General features: G+C 35.5%; 1 protein-coding gene across 1 annotated transcript in view; it reads right to left on the bottom strand.

Annotated features, from left to right (window-relative positions):
- The window catches only part of pde4ba (phosphodiesterase 4B, cAMP-specific a), a 147,680-nt gene extending 128,047 nt beyond the window's left edge, over window positions 1-19,633 (bottom strand). The window contains exon 1 of the mRNA XM_088598557.1: window positions 19,032-19,633. The gene's annotated coding sequence lies outside the window, so the exon portion shown is untranslated. The remainder of the gene's footprint in view (window positions 1-19,031) is intronic.
- Window positions 19,634-19,849: the final 216 nt, after the last annotated feature.

Raw genomic sequence — 19,849 nt, forward strand, 5'->3', positions numbered from 1 at the left:
CCTTTTTCTGCATTTAATATCTTCACAGACTGACGCTAGCTTATTAACACTCTTTTTCTGTTGTGTTCTTTTACTGATAATTCATCTTCTTTTACAGAATGCTTAACTGATTGAGAATAGAATACAGGCAGCATTGGAGGGACTGAATAAGCTTGTAGATGCTTATCCTTGGTGCATCATACCACCCTTTCCATTTTCCGCTAAAACAAACACTCTCTGCAACATCTGGCTGTACCCTTCTTAAAATCATTAATTCCCACTCTTTTTAGCTCAGAAAATTTAATTTCAGGGGACACTCATTATCAGATTATATTTGCTCACTGGGGTATTGATGCTTACATAAACACAGATGAGCAAAATATGAAACTGCTCTGTGCACATATTTTAGAAAAGGTCCCAATTTAATTAAAGCAAATGTGTTTATCAAAACAGAATACATGGCATTTTAGAGACAACATAGCGAGGTTAACTAGCAATAATTATGCTTACTTGCAGTATCGTTTAGATCAAAGCAGTCATCTTGCTATTCTGTACCCCACAGGGCAGCAGAAAATCAAAATCTGCTCTGGGCATCTAGTGTTGTGCCAACATTACACTAAGATTTCTAAGAATATAAAGCTGAAACTGAAAACAGTCTGAAATTATTTTTATGATGGAACGTAAAATATACTGTAGATGTAATGCAAAATCAATTACAGCCTTAATGCTCTACTTCTAACAGTAGCAGCACATTTTCAAAAAACGAACCTGAACAGTTTTAAACCCAGAAGGCAAAGGCAATTTCTATGTAAAAACCGTTGTCAAAACGTTTTAAAATGAGTATGATTAAACTTCCTAGGAAAAAAAAAGGGAAGCCTAACAAATTGGCCATGCCTCAGCAATCAGACCTGCAGTCCTGCAGAACTGCAGTGCTAAGCTAAGCAGCTTTTGAAAAATTTCTAAGTTATTTGGATTTATAAGGTTTTGCTGTATTGTTCTTTTGAATTCAATAAAGGGCTTAATTAAGATTTTATGGCATCTCCCTAGATTTAAAAAAACGAACAATTAATGCCGTACTGGAATAATACAGAGCATGACTTTGTTTCAGCCTAGTAAAGTAAAATTATGTTCTGCTCAATGTGGTGAATGGTATCAGTCGTGGTCCAGCTATGGCAGGTCTTTTAAAAGCACCAGCTGTGGATACTGATAGGAAGAAAGAGCTCTGCCTTCAGCACGCACATCTGTCTCTTACAGCACAGTGTCTCCTAGATCTCTGTTCAAACAGAAGATTTTGATGGATTCCAGCTGCACCTGTGATCACATACACTTGTTGCATGCTAATCCAACAGGATGTGTGATGCCTTCTGTGTACATTTTTTAGAAAGTGTAAAGTGATCACAAAGTACTGAAACTTATCAAGTTTTTTTTTCCAAGTATTATGCAATCAAAAGAATAAGTGCACTGCAGGGTTTACACTGGCACCCGCTCACTCTTTTACGACACACCAGTGCATTCATTACAAAAGAAAACCGACTTGTGCACACAGATTTCCAAACACTGCGACGTTTTAGACATTTGGAAATGAAAATACTAAATTATTTTCTTCAAGTACATCAAGTACATAGGAGAATGTAATTATATTTGAAACACATCCTGACTTTGTTGCACCTCCAATCCTAATCAGAACAGAAGAAAATCAAATTACATATTTGATCATAACTTTGTTTATGCACTATGGCTGGCCTTACAGTCATGTGAAATTCCCGCACAGAAAAATGCAACATAAAGGCTATGATCTTGATAGCATTATTAGTCATCAATCTTAGTCACACTCATACAATATTCAAGAACAAATTAATGTGTTAACAAAACAGTAGAGCTTTTACATAATTAAAAGAGTTCACCACCTCACCCACGGTAAAGCTCTGCATTGTACTTTATTATGAATATGAAACAAGGTCTTTAGGGACAATAATTTTCAATGCCTTAAAACTATACTCCACACTGCACCAATCCATCTATACGCTTCTTTTTTGTATTACTGAAACAAATGTTCTGATAAACTAACTCTCTTTTCCACCCTAGGTGTAGCCATCTACAATGTAACATAGCCTCGAAGCTATATTTTATAAGTAATTACACTCAAGTGCTCCCTTTTGGTCTGAATTAAGCAAAGTAATATTTTCTGCTGGTTCCCAGAGACAGGAAATTTCTGGTGAGGCACCACTGCCTAAATGTGCCCAGCAAGGAAGCTACTAGGTTGTCAACCAAACCACTGGCTACATACGTACAGTATTAGTTCTGCAGTATTCAAACGTCCCAAATTTGAACCAAAGAGTTTTCATTACCACATTCAAAACTGCTACATGTTGAATAAACAAGAACCCATTGCCGCTTAGAGTGAGAACATTCAAGACTAATATCGCAATCACTTTGCAGCAAAATCATACTTTCCTGCACAAAGGATTCTACTGAGTACAGAAGCAAGAAACATTGTTTAAACTTTCCTCAACACACAAAAGATCAGCTTTTCTAGTCCTACCACATCTAGTTGCATCTTTTACACAATTTATTGCCTGACAATTTACCAGATTTGTGCTTTGCAGCATCCCCCAGCTCATTTCAGCATTCTCTGTGTAAATACATTTCCAGGGTGCAGTACTGCCTCAGAGGACTTCAAGTATTTTACTCTTACTCTGTGACAACCAAGGAGAACGTGATTAGGTTATTAAAACTAAGGGAAGATCTGTGAACTCGCACTTGCAGAATGTGTTTAACACTTCATACCAGCCTTCAAAAAATTGCAGTCATCTCAAAGTCTTTCTGAAGAAGCTCAGACATTATCAGTTGAACATGGATAAAGAGGCACTAAATATTGAAGAGGCACTAAGGACTGTGAGGAGGGCATTTTACAGTTTTGCACATCTCTAAAGGAAACCTGTTTTTCAACATTACACATAGTGTCCTTACACAACCCTTTGCAGTACAACAGTCTTGGAGAAAAATAGACATTTGAACATACAGACTGACTGTTCAATGAGTAGGCGTAATTATTAAGATTTTTTTTATGTTTGAAAATGAAATTTAAAATGCAATATATAACATCTACAGTAAGCAGAAGCAGTGTACAGTAAAGGAAATATAAAGACAGAAGATTCTTTTCAAGGATTTTTTATCCCTTCCTATCAAAAACTAAAACCCAGAAGGCCTGCCCTGATTTCATCAAACAAGGATACATAAATCAGTTACACAGCAAACAGATCAATGTTCAGGGATTTCTGGAGAAGAGCCAAAGCTCACTAACTAGAAAATGAATGTATAAGTATTGTTTTCAAGCTTTTCGTTTTCTTAAAAATGAAGTTATTGGCCTTATATTTATGACTGCAGTCATATATTTGAAAAATGATTTCTTTCTCAACCCTACATTTTTACAAGACAAACAACTTTAATAGCTTAATAATTTCAGTAAAGGAGTACCAGCTGCCTTGTAAGGCAAAAGAGCCGCAAGGTTCTAATATTTTATTTCCATGGCTGTGGAAGTGATACTGTATAACTGTGCTAATAGAGTGGCTTTTGAGACAATTATTTATACTTTAATGCAATGAAGGGAAGGTAAACATTATTCTATTCTCAGGCTGGAAATAATGTTTTAAAGTTTACGTTGCAATCAGTTCATTAATAACATTAATTTGTCCATCCATTTTCTAACTGGTCCACATTTAACCTACCAGTATGCATTTGGACTGTGGAGGAAACCTATGCAAACATGGGAAGAACATACAAACTCCACACAGACAGCACCCTAGGAAATGAAGGGCCCTAGTGCTGTGAGGTAGCAATGCTAACTAGTGTGCCGCCCTCTAGTATCATTCATTATATTATTATAATATTTACTCGTCCTTACCTTTAAGAACTCTTTCTTGGATTTTAAAACAAATGAAAAACCATTAATGGAACAAGATACTTTTATGGGGTCTTCAAATTCAATAGGTATGTAGTTGGTCAGTCTGCTGAAAATGGACACAACAACAGCAATGGGATGATCAAACCTGGAAAGAAGTGCTCTTTACAGACTAGTTCATGTTTGCCAGTGATTAAAACAGTTTCAGTTTGTTCAAAAGTAGACTGAAGAGTGATGTAACAGCGACGTAACAGCTACAGTAAAACATAAAAGTGGATTCATACAATTATTGAGCTGTATCTCAGTACTGGGTATCAGGGATTTGCACTTTCTGGGCAGGGTTGCCAGTTTCATATGACTCTGACCTCAAGCACACAGGCATACAGTCAATGTAGTGAAAACCTATTTGGAAAATGAAATTAGAACACTCTGTGAATGTGAACATCGTGAAAGCAATATGGAGTCACATGGATGCTGAGAAAGGTAAATGGCAATGAAACAATTTGAATACTTTGTGGAAAGCATTACAGAATGCAATATGAAACAAAGTGTTTGTATACACATTGCTCATCTACTGTGCAATATGTGTTTTTGCATATTTTCTTTAACATACTTATTTGTGTAGATATTTTCTTAGTCTAATCTGTTTAATATGCCCACTTTGTTCTACGGTATTTATATATTTATATTTTGTTCATAATTATGTCCAATACTGAAGAAAATACTGCAGATTGCAAATATATGCTGGGAACTAAACAAATAGCTGTGTAAGAGATAAAAGAAGAATCAACATTTTTATTCACTAGATGGTACTGACAGATTCAAAAAGACAATCACAGGATTGTAGGTACAATATCCAATATCCAAGCAGATTAAATTGTTTTCTCTTTTTACTTCTTCAGTTCAGAGTTTGACCAGCTTCCAACTCAGCTTCATGTTTAGTTAGAATCCCGGTTCCTCAAATAGTGACATCAATAACATTGGAAGCACAAAGGCATTACTTTTTTAAGGAGGGGGAAACAAAATTATCTAAACACCCCAATCAGAAAAGTGTACCTTAATTATGATGAGTTCTTTTTTTTAAATCGGATGATAAACTGATTGCACTGTGACCTTAACTTACACCTTAATTACACAGAAACATCATTTGAATGATAAGTGGTTTACTCTCCACTACAACAGAGTTGAATTTATATGTACAGAAGAACATACAATCATATCAGGCTTCCCCATTCAGGCAACAGTGTATTCTGTATAGGGGCTTCTATAAACATCATAACTATACGTATGTAAGAAGGTGTCTTTGTTAATGAACCAAGGAATATAGTTTTTAATCTATAGTTTAAATGTGCTCTAAAAGAAATCAATAAATTAATTTTCTTTTGTCATGTTATTTTTAATTTAATTATTTTAAAAGCAATTCAAAGAGCCACAGGCAAAACTGTATTCAATGGTATTGACATAACTTCATTACATTTGTGACAATGAAGCACAAAGCTCCTGGAATTAAACTATACACCACTTATATTTTCTACTGTGTAATTAGTCAATAATCGCCATGGTTTCTGTTCATTTTAAATGGGTATATTTTAACCCAGACCATGTCTTGACTGAATTTATTCATATTAAATCAGCAGGATGAAGAAATGAGGATATTAAAACCATTCTTCTGTTTTTGCTAAACTCTCACAATATGTCACTCATGATAGTGTAGCTTAATCAATGAAACACAGTTTATCAATTATCACAGAGAATGTCTTTATAAAGTTACAGACATTACTTAAGTTGTTTCGTGACAGTTCATGATTTTGACAGGGTTATTTTTAAATTACAGAAAAAAGGCTACTTAAATGTATAATCTTAAACTTAGTTTTAGAACTAAAGTAAATTGCTAATGAAAAAATAACTCTTCCTGTGTATCCAAATGATCTTCCATTAGGTTATGTTTAACCTTCAAAAGTGGTGTTTTAAAATCATTAACTAGCTATATTATTATTATTATTATTATTATTATTATTATTATTATTATTATTATTATTATAGCTACATTTAGTTTAAAAATGATAATGAACCAAATGTATGGCTGGCACAGTTGTACAATTTAGCAACATACAGATTGATGCATTGCAATTATGAAAACATAATCTCATTATTTCACAGATCCCTACAGGCCTTAACCCAGAGACAATGTGATTGCACTTCACAGCAATGAAATTATTTACAATTACAGGTTTGCCCAGGAAATATTTTTTCAAGAGACCCCTTGGCATTGATAATACTATATAGGCATGGTGGTTATTCCTCAGGAAATTACTTTCCAGGTTAATGACATGTGCACTGGTTTTTGAAATGCAGTTTAATAAACCTTGAAGAGGATGACCTTGAACAATTGACACCATTTATCTGGTGGCACAAACATATGGAAGTGAAATTCAACCCTTTGAGCCCTGAACTGATACAGCCTGAAAAAATGTAAAAGCATCATGGAAAATGTCTAAAGTAAAGGGATATGGTTATACTTATGTCCCATCTTTATGAATAGAAAGCATTTGGAAGGAATTCTAATAAGAACAGTAGTCCATTCAAAGAGTTGTCAACTTGATTTGTTCACCTGATTTGTCTGTGACTGAGGAGAATGATCCCTCCATCTGAGGGACTTTGTACTTCAGAATCACTAATGCCTTTATATTCAAGTGCTCAGCATAAAAGGAAGCAGCCAAAAAATGTTTTAAACTCAGCGTTAAGCAGTCTGACAAAAGTTCCACAGTTGATCCATAGTAGTGCAGCATCTCATATGTCCCACACAAACCTTTATAAAAAATGGTCCATAATCAAGCAGAACCTTACATTTTAATTACATCTAATTATGCATAGCATGATTCCTTCCATTAGGAAACAAAATTCTGTTCATACCCCATTAAGGATATGCTCTATTACAATCACAATGTTCAGATTGCAAGGCCTCCTGCACAAAGTTTAAACACTACTTAAAACATTCTCATTCAGAGGCAGGGAAGATAATTATGACAATGATGTGAAATTAAATAAAACAGATTAAAAAACTCTCCGAAGAACAATCACTTTAACTGCTTTAAAGCAACAACAGAAGTATTATGTTCAAAAGCCCGCTTTGTAATCCTCTTTATATAATAAACATTGTAGAGACAGCCATTACTCAAAGCCTGCAGTTTCTTCTGACAATAAGGAACTATTCCAATTATAATTCATAGCTAACACAGCTGATTCTGGACTGGAATGATGAGGCTGTTTATTTTAGGCCATTTTGGAGGCTGCTCAGTCACAGTTATAGCAGCCAAAATGCACTTCTGCCTCAAACCAAGTGCTCGAAAGACCCTTTTGTAACAGCTGCCTCCATGTAAAATCAGAACTTCGAGTTTCCAGACATCACTATCCTGGGCTGGTTGCCATTAAGTGGTTACCAAGGGCCTTGTAGAAAACTTTGCACAACAGCGTCCACACATTTCTACACAGATCATAGCTTTAATCCAATGGCATTGTGACACATAGCTGGAGGTCTCATTCTGATGCAGTCTTCATTCCCGAGAAAAGCAATTGAGATATTCCTGGTGATGTACAGTAGCTGGAGGTCTCATTCTGATGCAGTCTTCATTCCAGAGAAAAGGAATTGAGATATTCCTGGTGATGTTTTCTTCCACCAGTTCTAAAATACTAGAGCTCCACTCACAGAGTATGGAAGATAGGGTGATGCCACCATCATAACAGACATTCAGACTGAAAGAAGTACTGTAGCTCAATGTATGGAAAGACACCTTCCGTCTGATGTCAATTCACATTTCACGTTCCATGGTGAGAATCAAGAAGTGGACTTTAGAACCCAAAATACTAAAATATATTTCACAGCACAGAATACTTTTGTGCCCAGACAACAATATTTTTTTTTTCTGTAGAAAATACCAAATGGAGAAAGGTGGTATTTAGCATCTCTCTTAACCTGTGGCTCACAAAATACTATACCATTGAGCAAGATAGAATCTATTAACATCACAGCATTGACTGCTGTTTAGCAAACAATCTATCAAAAGATGACATTTTCAGCTGTCATTTTCTTTATCAATGGAAAACAAAATCCAGTGCTCTGCCTAATCAGTACCATTGATCATTTCTCCACATGGTAATGAACCTCTTGGTGTGGAATGTAATTGATTACATTTTCAGTACAATATTCAGAGATCAATATAAAATGTCACATCACACGCTTTAAGCAACAGTGAGGCACTATTTGGTATATGTGGCATTTCAGGTGAAAGTCTTCAGAAATTCAAAATAGTCACAGGAAAAGTAATTTAAAATTAAATGTAATCTTCCAAATATTGATTTACTTTATTTTAAATGAACATGATTAAATTATGATGCCTGTTGATGTAATTAGCTAGAAGAATCTAAGAAAGCAAAAAAAGTGGATTTACTTTTTTTCACTGTCAATTCTCAGAAATATAACTAAAATACTGTTTCAAGGTATTCAGTTCTGTTCCATCATTTTGTCATTAAAAAACCTAATTTTAACCTCTAATTGCATCAATTTACCATAATGCCACCAATTTAAAAAAATTCTGATAATTAAGTAACCATTTTGTAACTGTCTCCTTTCATTCAACTTGAAGATTCTGGGACTAGGAAGAAAATGTTGCACACTAGGAATGTGTTTTCATTTCTTTACCTTATACTAAAATGCCTTTTTATTGTGATTTACTCATTTGTTATTATTCTTACAGATTTCTAACTGTAAAACTAATAAGCTGACCAAATAATGTCTTAAATGTTGACTATGAAAAGGTTTGGGCTTTCTTCAGTATTTGTGGACCACTGGAGTGTAATATACAAACCAAAGTTTACAGGGCTGTACAGTACATCTGGTGCATCAGATTTTCAAAAAGATCCAGTTTTGCCCAGGAAACTATAAGCAATACTGGCTGGAAAACATTTTTTGCCTGTGATCGGCACAGAACAACTGCTTCCTTTCAGATTAAAACAGCAATACATCTTTAGTACATTTAATGAGGTGTTTTATGAGGTTTTAATTTTTTATTTTTTTATGAGGTTTTATTTTTTATTAAAGTAAGACTTTAATAGTAAATATAACAAAATTAATATATAAAATAAATACACCATATTGAACATTATAAAACATTATAAAACACAAGTTTCTAATATTCTCCACTGTCAGAATAGTCAGAAACATTATAACGTAATGAACGATGATGTTGAAAAGAGTTTTGGACAGCACCCCTATTTAAACTGATTATAGTTATAGCTGCTGATAGTACTTGCTGCATTCCCCACATTTGAAAACATCACAATAATAATAAAAATAATAATAATAATAATAATAATAATAATAATAATAATAATAATAATTATATCCTTATACTTTTAAAGGAAATGGGAACTCCCCTCCACCACCACCAATGTGTGCCCACCTGGATGATGCGTCGGCAGGCATAGTGCGCCAGAACGCTCCCCACACATCAGCTATCAGTGGGGAGGAGAGCAGAGTAATGAAGCCAATTCATAGATCGGGATCATAGAAAGGCCATGATTGGCAAAGGCCTGGGGATAAATTTGGCCAGTACTCTTTTCGAGAAATGCCTTAGGATTTTTAATTACCATAGAGAGTAAAGACCTTGGTTTTATGTCTCCCCCGAAGAACTGCACCTTTTTTACAGTATCTTATTACAGTCCCCATCACTATACTGGGGCATTAGGACCCACACAGACCACGGGATGAGCGCCCCCTACTGGCCCCATTAACACCTCTTCCAGCAGCAGCCTTAGCTTTCCCGGGAGATCTAACCTCCAGGTACTGGCCAGGCTCACACCTAAAGAGTTTCAGTGGGTTGCCAGTTGTGATTTGCAGGGTGATATAGTTGCTGGCTACAGAAGTTAAGAGTTAAGCGGGGATGGTTTTCCAATCCGCATAAAAACATTTATTACAAGGTTTTATACTGTAGCTACACAAGACATGTATCATGTCAAACCCAACAGAAGGTTGACTGTACTAGGCACCTCTCAATGCAAATACTTTCCCCAATAAAGAGGCTTTTACACAAAGGGAGATATGTGTCACCCCTAAGCAACTGTTGATTTAATTATAAATATTTAATGTGACTTTGGATTCCACCAATAAAGCAACACATATTTATTTATATAGCACCTTTCATATTTTAAGAATAACAATAGAGACTAGTAGACACAAATTAATCTAATACAATAACTGAATTTAAAAACTAAAGTGTAAATGTGATTCTTAATAAAACTTTTGACAGTGCCGAATGACTTATCTAATATTAGCTGGGAGTTTTTTTCCACAGCCCTGGAGCAATAGAACAGAAATTCCTGTCTGTAAAGTGTAGGCGTATAGGGAGCAATTCCATTTGTAATTTGTCAGGAGCCAAACTGTTCATGTCCTGAAAGGTGAGTAGCAGTATTCCAGTAATACCCAAAAACCTCTTATCTGTTGAGCAAGATGGTGTGATCCACAATATCAAAGGCAGGACCTAAATCCAGTGGGACAAGACTAGCTCAAAAACCATGATGATGAGGGGGAGTAGTCATCAGCAGATCATTAATAACCCTAACAAGCCATTTCTCTATTGATCTGGATCCAGACTGAAAAGGCTCATACCGCTTATTTAAAGATAAGCAAGTTTGTAACCAAACAGCAACAGCTTGCTCTAGAACCTTAGCCAGAAACAGCACATACTGGCCAAGAATTACCAAGCAGGATGGAGTCAGAGTTTTGCTTTTTGAACAGAGTGATAACTCAGAGCTTAAGGGAAAAGGAAACAATTCCAGATCTTAATGACTCATTGATTATGTGCACGACAATGGGGCAGAGAACTGCAAAATCTGAACCCAGTTTTCAAATAGGAATGGAATTGAAAGAACCTGTGACAGGTTTTATTTTAGTGATTATTTCAGTTGCTGAGGAGAGACTGCATTAAACTACAGAAAAGAGATGCACTAAGCTTGAGAGTGCATAAATTATCTCAAGACTTTTAAAAGCTGAATTCACGTTACCAATTTTAGAGTGAAAAGAAAATCTGAAAAAAGGCGTCAAGGAGTGTTTCTAACTGGATTTTAAAAAATGGTTTAAGATTACTTTTATTTTAAAAATGTAAAAATTTGTACTCACTTCCTTTTTGAAAGAGGATATCTGGGTACTCCAAATGAGGCCATGGACACATATTTGCATTCATACCATGCACAAATTGATATGCAGGTTACATGATAACACAATACATAAGAAATATAGCTCCAAGCATTTGTGGGAGTTTTTTTTTTTACAGTTTGAGTTATGAGTAATATGCATTCATGAAATGTCTATCCTGGATAAAGAGAAAGAGCAATATATTTCATCTGTTTTTTTTTAGCAAGGCAGCTGTTGAGTACTTCTGAATTTGGAGCTGTTAGAAGGTGATCAAACAGCAGACTGCTGTCATGAATGTGCAATACCAGGATAACCTCCTATAAACTCAGTCCTTAAGACTTAAGAGAACCACGAACTGCTGCACGTCCATTCTTTACCTCTCTGATTAATACTGCCAAAAGACACGATGTGTGTGTGTGTGCACATTTCGCTACTCACTTTTCTTCAAACAGAATGGAACTACAACAGCAAATCCAAAACTGTACTTTTGCCCATAGTACAAATGTTAAAGCTACAGGTCTTTTGGATGTGTGCTAAAACAATAATCAGCTGGGCAGATACACAACGCAACAAGGCAGTCGAATGGGGAATAAGAAGTAAATAAAGGGACAGGTGCAGGAAAAGGTTAGAGCAGGATGCTCACACAGCTTTCACAGCATTCTACATCCGACAGAGCAACAGCCCACTGAGGACCCAGCCAGGCATTCAAAACATAAAATGCTTCCAAAGGGATGAATTAGCAGACTAGAAAGAATTCAGAGACGAGCAATCACTGCGCAGAAGTCTGCTAGGTATCAGCTGTGATTTAACACTGAGTAACCACACAGCAAATATCAACAATACCAAGTGGCATGTACACCACATTGCTTTTAAACTCTGACTATAAACTGATTTAGTAGTTTAAAGGTGTAGCGTTCACCACAGATCATGTAAAAATAAATATTTTATCATTTAAAAACATATTAAAGCATCCATCCAATTTCTAACCTGTTTATCCAGTAGAGTGTCACAGGGGACACTGTAGCTTAACCCAGCAAATAACGGGCACAAGGCAGGATACACCCTGGATGGGAATCCAGTCATCCTATGTTTCATTTCTATATTAAGCTGCAAGTTAGGGGGAGGCCAAACTCTGTCCATCTTGCCCATTTAGTAATTTATTAGAAGAATGAAGACAAGTTTAAAACACTCCATGCAACAGGTTACTAGTAAAAAACAGATTTCAAACGCCATTTGCTTTTGTATCTTTTTTTTACAGCTCTTTCCCATTATAAATTTAGCTGAAGCCTAGGCAGGGATACAGCCCTTCGATACCACACAGCACAAAACCCTTCTGTTTTATTAAACACTAATAAAGAACTCATCTTGGCGAGAAATGAAATATTTCAGCCCATGGCTGCAGATCCTGATAGAGTTGAGAAGTTAGGATATTGAGCATTATTTCAGCCTTGTTGCTTAAGTTGCCATGCATATGGATGATGTTAATAACTTATATTTATATTCAGCACATGCTAGATATCAGATCATCACTGTGCTCTCCAACAGGGACACAAACATTTTACTGCTGAGTGTGAAGCAGCTGAGATAAGAATCATAACCTCCAAGAGTCATGCTTCTCTCCTGGAAAAATGTGTTTTGCTCACTCCATATTAGGGCACAGCTGCTACCCTTAATGCATGAGTTCAAGTACCTCAAAGTCTGACTCATCATCAAAAGCAAGTGGAAGGGTGAGATTGGTTGGAACAATGCTACAGAATTGGCAATATTACAGGTGTTGTACCAGCAAAGCGGGTGATGGGTCTTTGAACAAACCTCCTAGTTTATAGGTCAAGTCTCCTAAGGCTGCTTCCCTTATTTCATGACAAAAAGGACAAGATACCAGATACAAATGGAAGAAATGTTTCTTCTTCAGGGCTGCTGTGCTAACACTCTAGGACTGGAGGATGAGTCGAACTATCTAGAACAGACTTGGATTAGCTCTTACTACTCCTACAGATTGAGATAACCCACTTAAAATGGATGGGACACCAAATAAGGATGCCAATTGAGAAACTTTCATTGGAGCTCTGTCAAGATCAACACAGGACACATGGAATAGACTATATCTCTACATATGTCTGGCTTGGGAACACCCAGAAAAACTCCATAGCCTCAAGCTAAGACATGAAAAACATGTCCATATAACAAAAAAACAATATTTGTCAATTTTACACCTTGTGAAAACATTTTGCTCTTCTAATGGGAAAAATAATAAAGGCCAGAAAATATTTTTGAGTGTGAACAGAGTGGTTTTAAAGTTTTTATAATGTGGGAAGCTGTTAAACCTTCAGGGCAAACAGATTTAAAATCGTACGGCTCAGTATTATGGGTCCTAAGGTCTTTATAAGACAAATACCACTGCGGTGCATGTGCAAAATATAGTATTTTTATTGTTTTCTTCCTTTAAAAAAATGCTTTACATACCTTATTAAAGAAATATAAAAATGGCCAAATTTGGGGTACCAGCTACTGTAAATATTTCAATACATGCATATATTTATTTTTACACACTGAAACCAAAAGGAGCAGTGCTATAGTATATTAAGATCAAGCTTATATTCTTTAATGTTAATCTCTATTTTAACAAGGCAATACTGAACAAAGAGAACAATTTCTGTTCAAGATTTAAGTTGCCAAGAGAGAAACCGTCATCTGTCAATGGTTTGTTCCCTTTGTCATACTATGATACAAAGCAGTATTAATATCTACAGCACAGATTTATTAACACATATTTGAAGAAAGAAAGCAGCACCCAAAATCTTCAATACATTGTCTGTTAATGCTACGGAAAGCAGATATTATATCTACAAAAGAAACTTTGCCATTTTTCCCTGATTTGTCAGTGTAGAGAAGATTAATAATACACTTTTATGCACAGGCACTGCTTTTGGAACAAAATCAAAAATTAAATATGTCTGAATACTTTACATATACATGCTGTTTAATATGATAAAAGAGGAGACAGTACTATTATTAATATTGCTATTAGTACAAGAAAAATTGAGGAACAGCCACTTCACAGTTACGTGCCAGATCTTCATTTGGTTTAAATTGATTAATTCCTTCATCACTGACACTGCTCTTACAGTCCTCACTTGATAAAGGCCATAAAACCTAATCCAGTAAGAACAGAAATTTAGCAGATAACAATATAATCCTACTATTGAGTTTAGCCATCAAAAAAGAGCCAAAGCAGTTTTGAAATAATCCAGGTTCTCAAGTAAAAGAATTCAGAGGTGAAAAAACATTCAGAGCAAATCCCCTAATTAGATTTTCTTCAACCACTATATAAAGGGCATCCTTGTTCACATATGACATTCAACCTTTCTAAATCTGCTAAGAGAAACGGATGTATAATCAGCCATCGTAACCAATTAATTTGTTATGGTTCACCAAATGTGGTAGATACGTAAAGGGGCATGCAACAGTATTCAGGAAAATGCCAATCTTTATGAAATAGTTCAGAAACCAAATATAAAATACTTTATTATGTTCTGCAGGAAAAGTGCAAAGACTTTACACTTCAAGCATCAAGATTATATAACCAAAATCTCATACAGTGTATATGTCATGTAAAACTGGGCTCCTATAGATAACGTTTTTAATTCCACCTAGGAGAACAAGCATGTAAAAAGCATGTCAACATACAGTACCTGATTTTACTTTTGTGATGTTTAAATGGGATAAATCCTATGAATATGTATCATATTTAAGTTTATAAAGGTTTAACAGAGAAATAAATACGGAACCATTACTAAGACATTGGCTATTTGCAATTTGTTTAACAAAAGTTTCCCACCCTATTAAGAGACCATTCGTAAATCTTGATGGTTTTAAATCTGTTGAGATCCTGGTTACCTGGGGTGTCCCCCAGGGTTCTGTGCTGGGACTTTTACTGTTTAGAATATGTTGCACATGTTGCCTCTGCCTCTTGGTTAGAGTATTCAAAGTCAGAGATGGGTTTCAATGCTACAGTACATTGATGACACTCTTGCAGACAAACAGATAATGCTGTAGGGGTTTCTGCACTTTACAGTTGCAATTTCAATACCGCTCTTGATGGTGCTGGAATAAAACCCATTACTTCAGTTATATTTTATGTTTGGCTGTATTTTAAGGGTAAAAATTTGGAGACAAGCATCACTGAGATAGATGGATAAGATGCATTATTTTCTTGTAGTTTTTTTTGTCATTAAACTTGTTTGAAAAAACAATAAAAACCAAAAACTTGAGCTTATTTTCCCCCCTGTGCTGCTATGCAGAATTCAAGATGGAACATCACTATGCCATCTTTTGTCCATTGGCATAGCATTTCCCTTGTGCTATCTGACGCTGAAAAAATCAGACAATACTTACTGTACTTATCTGCTAAGACACTTGACAAGCTTCAGTATGTCTAGAATTCTGTGGCTCTTGTCAACAGAATTCTTCTCTGCCTCAACATATAACATGTCCTCTGTAAACTGCACTGGCTCTCTGTGAAAATTACAGTGGATGTTAAGGTTTGTCTGTTTCCATAAAAGATACTAATAATATAAGATCTTACTGTATATCTTCCATATAATATATGATGATATAATATAAGATCCAGTTTACCTAAAGATTTATTTCTGACTATAGTCCAATATTGAATCAGAGATCATCTCATTTTGATCTTCTTATTCTACGTAACATGAGGTTCCACACAATGGGTGACAGAGCCTACTCTTATGTATGTCCATGAATGTGTAACTCAGTGCCCAATTGCATTACACATTCTGCTACTGTGGACATTTTAAATCTGACCTACTGTATACAACGGACGGATCTGTTTACTATACCTTTTAATGTATAATATTGCTTTATTTACTTGGTTCTATTTGGTACATTTATTGTGTGATTTTTTTACATCTGTTATACGTTCTTTGCATGTTTGCCCTATACAATTTATAACTCAAATGACGTTCTTACTACATAGCTGTAATGAATTAAAAAGCAAAAGTCTTGTTGTTTCATGTAAAGCATGATACAGACATCCTTTTCACTGCAGATGGATCAGGAGACAACAATGAAATAAGACTGGAAATCTGTGAGAACAAATTATAGAATCTAGCTGCACTTGTTAGAATGAAATATTTTCCTCAAGCCAGGAATTTAAGTAATAAAAAACAGCTTTCAAAAAGATCAATAGCCACTGTCAGCTACCAAGGTCTGACAGGAGTTGTAAAGGCTTAAAATACATTGCTGCCTTCGTTTTGTTGATAGACTAAAGATGAATTCAATAATGATAAATGTTTTAAGCATATTTACATTTAACTTTCATCATATGGCATACCACCATATACTGTAACCTGTGTGTAAACCCCATGGGTGTTTATCATGTCTTAATTCAACCAACTTAATCTCCTGTACAGCTGCAAAGCCTTCTCTGCTTAGACCTGCCAGTTATATTTTCAAGTGTGTCTTCACATGTAACGCCATCAATAACAAAGAATACTCTAGTTAAAGTATTTTGGTGAACAGAATTATTCAATAACATGCCCATGTACAGTATATGGAGTCTATTCTAATGACATTCTAGAACATTCATTAGTTTAATACAGTGACTTGGGCAAAATATCCAACATTTCATAATTTGGAATTTAGCTAAATTAAGGCAATATTTCTTTAATAAACCATTCCATGAAATATTGAACACTTTGTAATACTGAGGTTTATAATTGTCTTTTACAGTGGCCCTGAAAGCAGGACACATTGTTTGATTGATGCAATGCTGACATCAGAGGTTTCATTGAGTAACTAAATCATGGTGCACCCAACGGCATGTGGAGTGATGAAGGTAAAATGGAGGGGGCGAAGTCAATTGATCACATGGTTCATGAGTGAGTTTGTTTTCACCTCCCTTGCATGTACAGTATGGATGTGTATTCTGACAAGGCCCAGATCATGACAGGAATTAACGCACACTTACAAATCTGCTTTCTTCAGAGCTTTGCAATGCAGTGTAACATTACTTTCATCCACTGCAAAGAACATGAGACAAGTCGTAGTCAAAAACACGTGAATTGGTCAACTTGTCTGTACGATTGCTAGAAGGAAAAAAAAACTCATCAGGCAACTCCTTGAAGAATCAAAGAAAATCAATATGGACTACATGGATTCACAACTTTTGTTATAAACGCTCAATGGACGATCAAGGTGTTCTTTCATCTGTCATAAATTATTTGCATTTTTCTTAGTTTCTTTCACACATTCTAGAATAATTTCTTTCAATGATTCTATTCACTCACTTCATTTACCAAAGGTATCACATTTCTTTTGCACGCTCTGAGTTGTCAAACTTTTGTGACAGAATTTGCTTTCAAATTGTACTGTACAGTCTTCATAAACTATTTTCTGTATCAGTTGTACTGGGAGGACATTTATGTAGATTACAGTTTCTGGTTGAAATGCTCAAGCATCATAGTAAAGCTGATACAGAATTATCTTGTTCTACAAAAATGTCAAAACACAAGAAGAGTTTCATTCGCTGGTTCTAACCTTAGATAAATAAATGTCACCAGTTCAGATAAAACAGTTTTTTGTGAGGGAAGTAATAGAAAGAAAGGGTTAACAAAGAAGTAAAACTATTATGTTACAGATGCAGAAAGAAAAGAGTACTGTTCCCAATCCCCACTGAAATGTCAAAGTGCTTTATTCACTTTATAAGGATCTTTGAAAACTAGCATCGGATCCTGAAGAACTCTCAAGGGGCATTATTTTTAACAGAATCATTTAAAAATAATGCCTTCTTTTATGGTGATGTATGGTAAAGCTTTGCTCTTTCACTTCACAGATTAAGACTCTTTAAAATTTGAGATCCAAAACAAAGTTCAAGGGATCAAATAATTCCCTCAAACTCATACTGTAGTTCTTATTTTCCAAATGCAAAATGTTGTCAATTCTACACTGTCAGTCCAAACGTTGCTTTCCTCTCATTTGTTTGAATTACTTACAAATTTACAGTATAGGTCTATATACTGTACAGTACTGTATCTATTCTGCAATTCCACCTAAACCTGACTTTGTTACATGTTATCTATGAAAATTATAGGGGATGTACCAGATAAAGTAACTATTTGAATACTATCTTTACATTCTCCTCACTTGAGTCTATATTTCAGCTGCTTATCATCTTTTTCTTCAGTTGGCCATTTACTAGACGAGTCAGCATCACTAAACGCCACTTAGAGAAATGACACTAATTACGACAATATTGATGAATTGAGTATTTAACAGAAGAAGCAAAAACAGAGACTAATGTTAATAAATATTGTATCTGGACACTTTAGTGTCAGAAATTCACCTAAACCCAAGACAAGCGTTGATTCAGTTTTCAACACTTAATGGTGACATTCTCCGTAACAGTATATGATCTAGTAGTATCGAGTAGTATCCAAACGCATGGCTTAGGCAACTAATAATAATAAGTCGTATACGGCCTTTATTTCATTTGCAAAACAGAGAATTAAACTATTTTGTTTAGTCTGCACGGAACACAGAGAAAACCTAGGTGATATGCATACCTTTAACTGGGCTGTTAACATCTAAATTATGGGTTTCAAGTCCTTGATTTTATTGATAAATACTCACGCTTTGTTATCGTACTAGTTTAAATACAAGTAACCGACGCGTGAAATACACTTGAACTTCCGACTGTCTCCCATTATAAAAAATGTGAGGAAAGGCAGGTTTTAATAAACAGCAAATAAAATGCTTAAATAGAAACAAATAAAAAACTAACTTGCTCCGTTTGTGCATTTCTCGTTTCATTCTACTGCTGATAAATATATCGCGGTTTCTGAGTACCTCCCCCCAAAAAGTAGCAACTTTAATCACAGGAGCCACGAGGAAAAACAAAAAAGCGTGAACATGTCATAAAAATCTGTCATTGGAAATTCTTACCTTCTGTGGTGGAAAGGAACCTACTTTCTTCACGTGGAAAAAGCACTAAGCGTGAAGAATCCCAGCAGAATGAGTCTAGAAATCGCAAGCTCCTATTGTTTCCTCTTCGAGGGAAGCATTCTGGTTATTGTTGACCACTAACAGCCCCATGTGTAGTTCGCTTGTCCTTTCCCCTTTCGACAACGGTGGGATGAACACTGCAAATATATACGCCTTTTTTTTTTTTGCTTTGAACGGCTGTTAACCCAGCTCCTGCGTTTCTTGGTCAAAGCAGCAACACCATCCCTTAATGATAATGGACAGATCCACTTTTGAATAGCGGATATACAAAACGGAGAACTTGTTTCAGCTGTTATTTCAAAACCTCCACTCGTTCTTTCCTGTGATAGTGGCTGAGTTTGATCATAGTTCATTCTTTGTTAAGGTAACAGCCACAGACAGTGCGCAAATTTTAAAACCTTCTTTTCACAAAGTAACCATGCTCGGAGACAATACTGTATAATGCATTTTCGTCGAATTTGTCGTGGCAGGAGAATGGTTTAAGATTTTTTTTTCAAGTGACTTTCTTTGCAACCCGTTCTAATTTTCGTGCTCAAGCACCTTTTACGTCTTCATCGATTGCCCCTTTAACAATGAGCCCAGTTCGCCTTTTCGCTTACTAAAAACAATGGTTAGTGAAGACGACGCAGAGTGTATGTTCATAGCACAGCGGGTGTGAGAAGATGCGGTCCAGTCCAGCTTTCATTTTATTTGTTTGAGCTTAATTTAAAGGTTGAATACTGAGAAGACAGCTTCTGTTTTTGTTTATATAAAATCTG

This window comes from Lepisosteus platostomus, chromosome 11 (assembly GCF_059453375.1).
Source record: "Lepisosteus platostomus isolate fLepPlt1 chromosome 11, fLepPlt1.hap1, whole genome shotgun sequence".
NCBI lineage: Eukaryota > Metazoa > Chordata > Actinopteri > Semionotiformes > Lepisosteidae > Lepisosteus > Lepisosteus platostomus.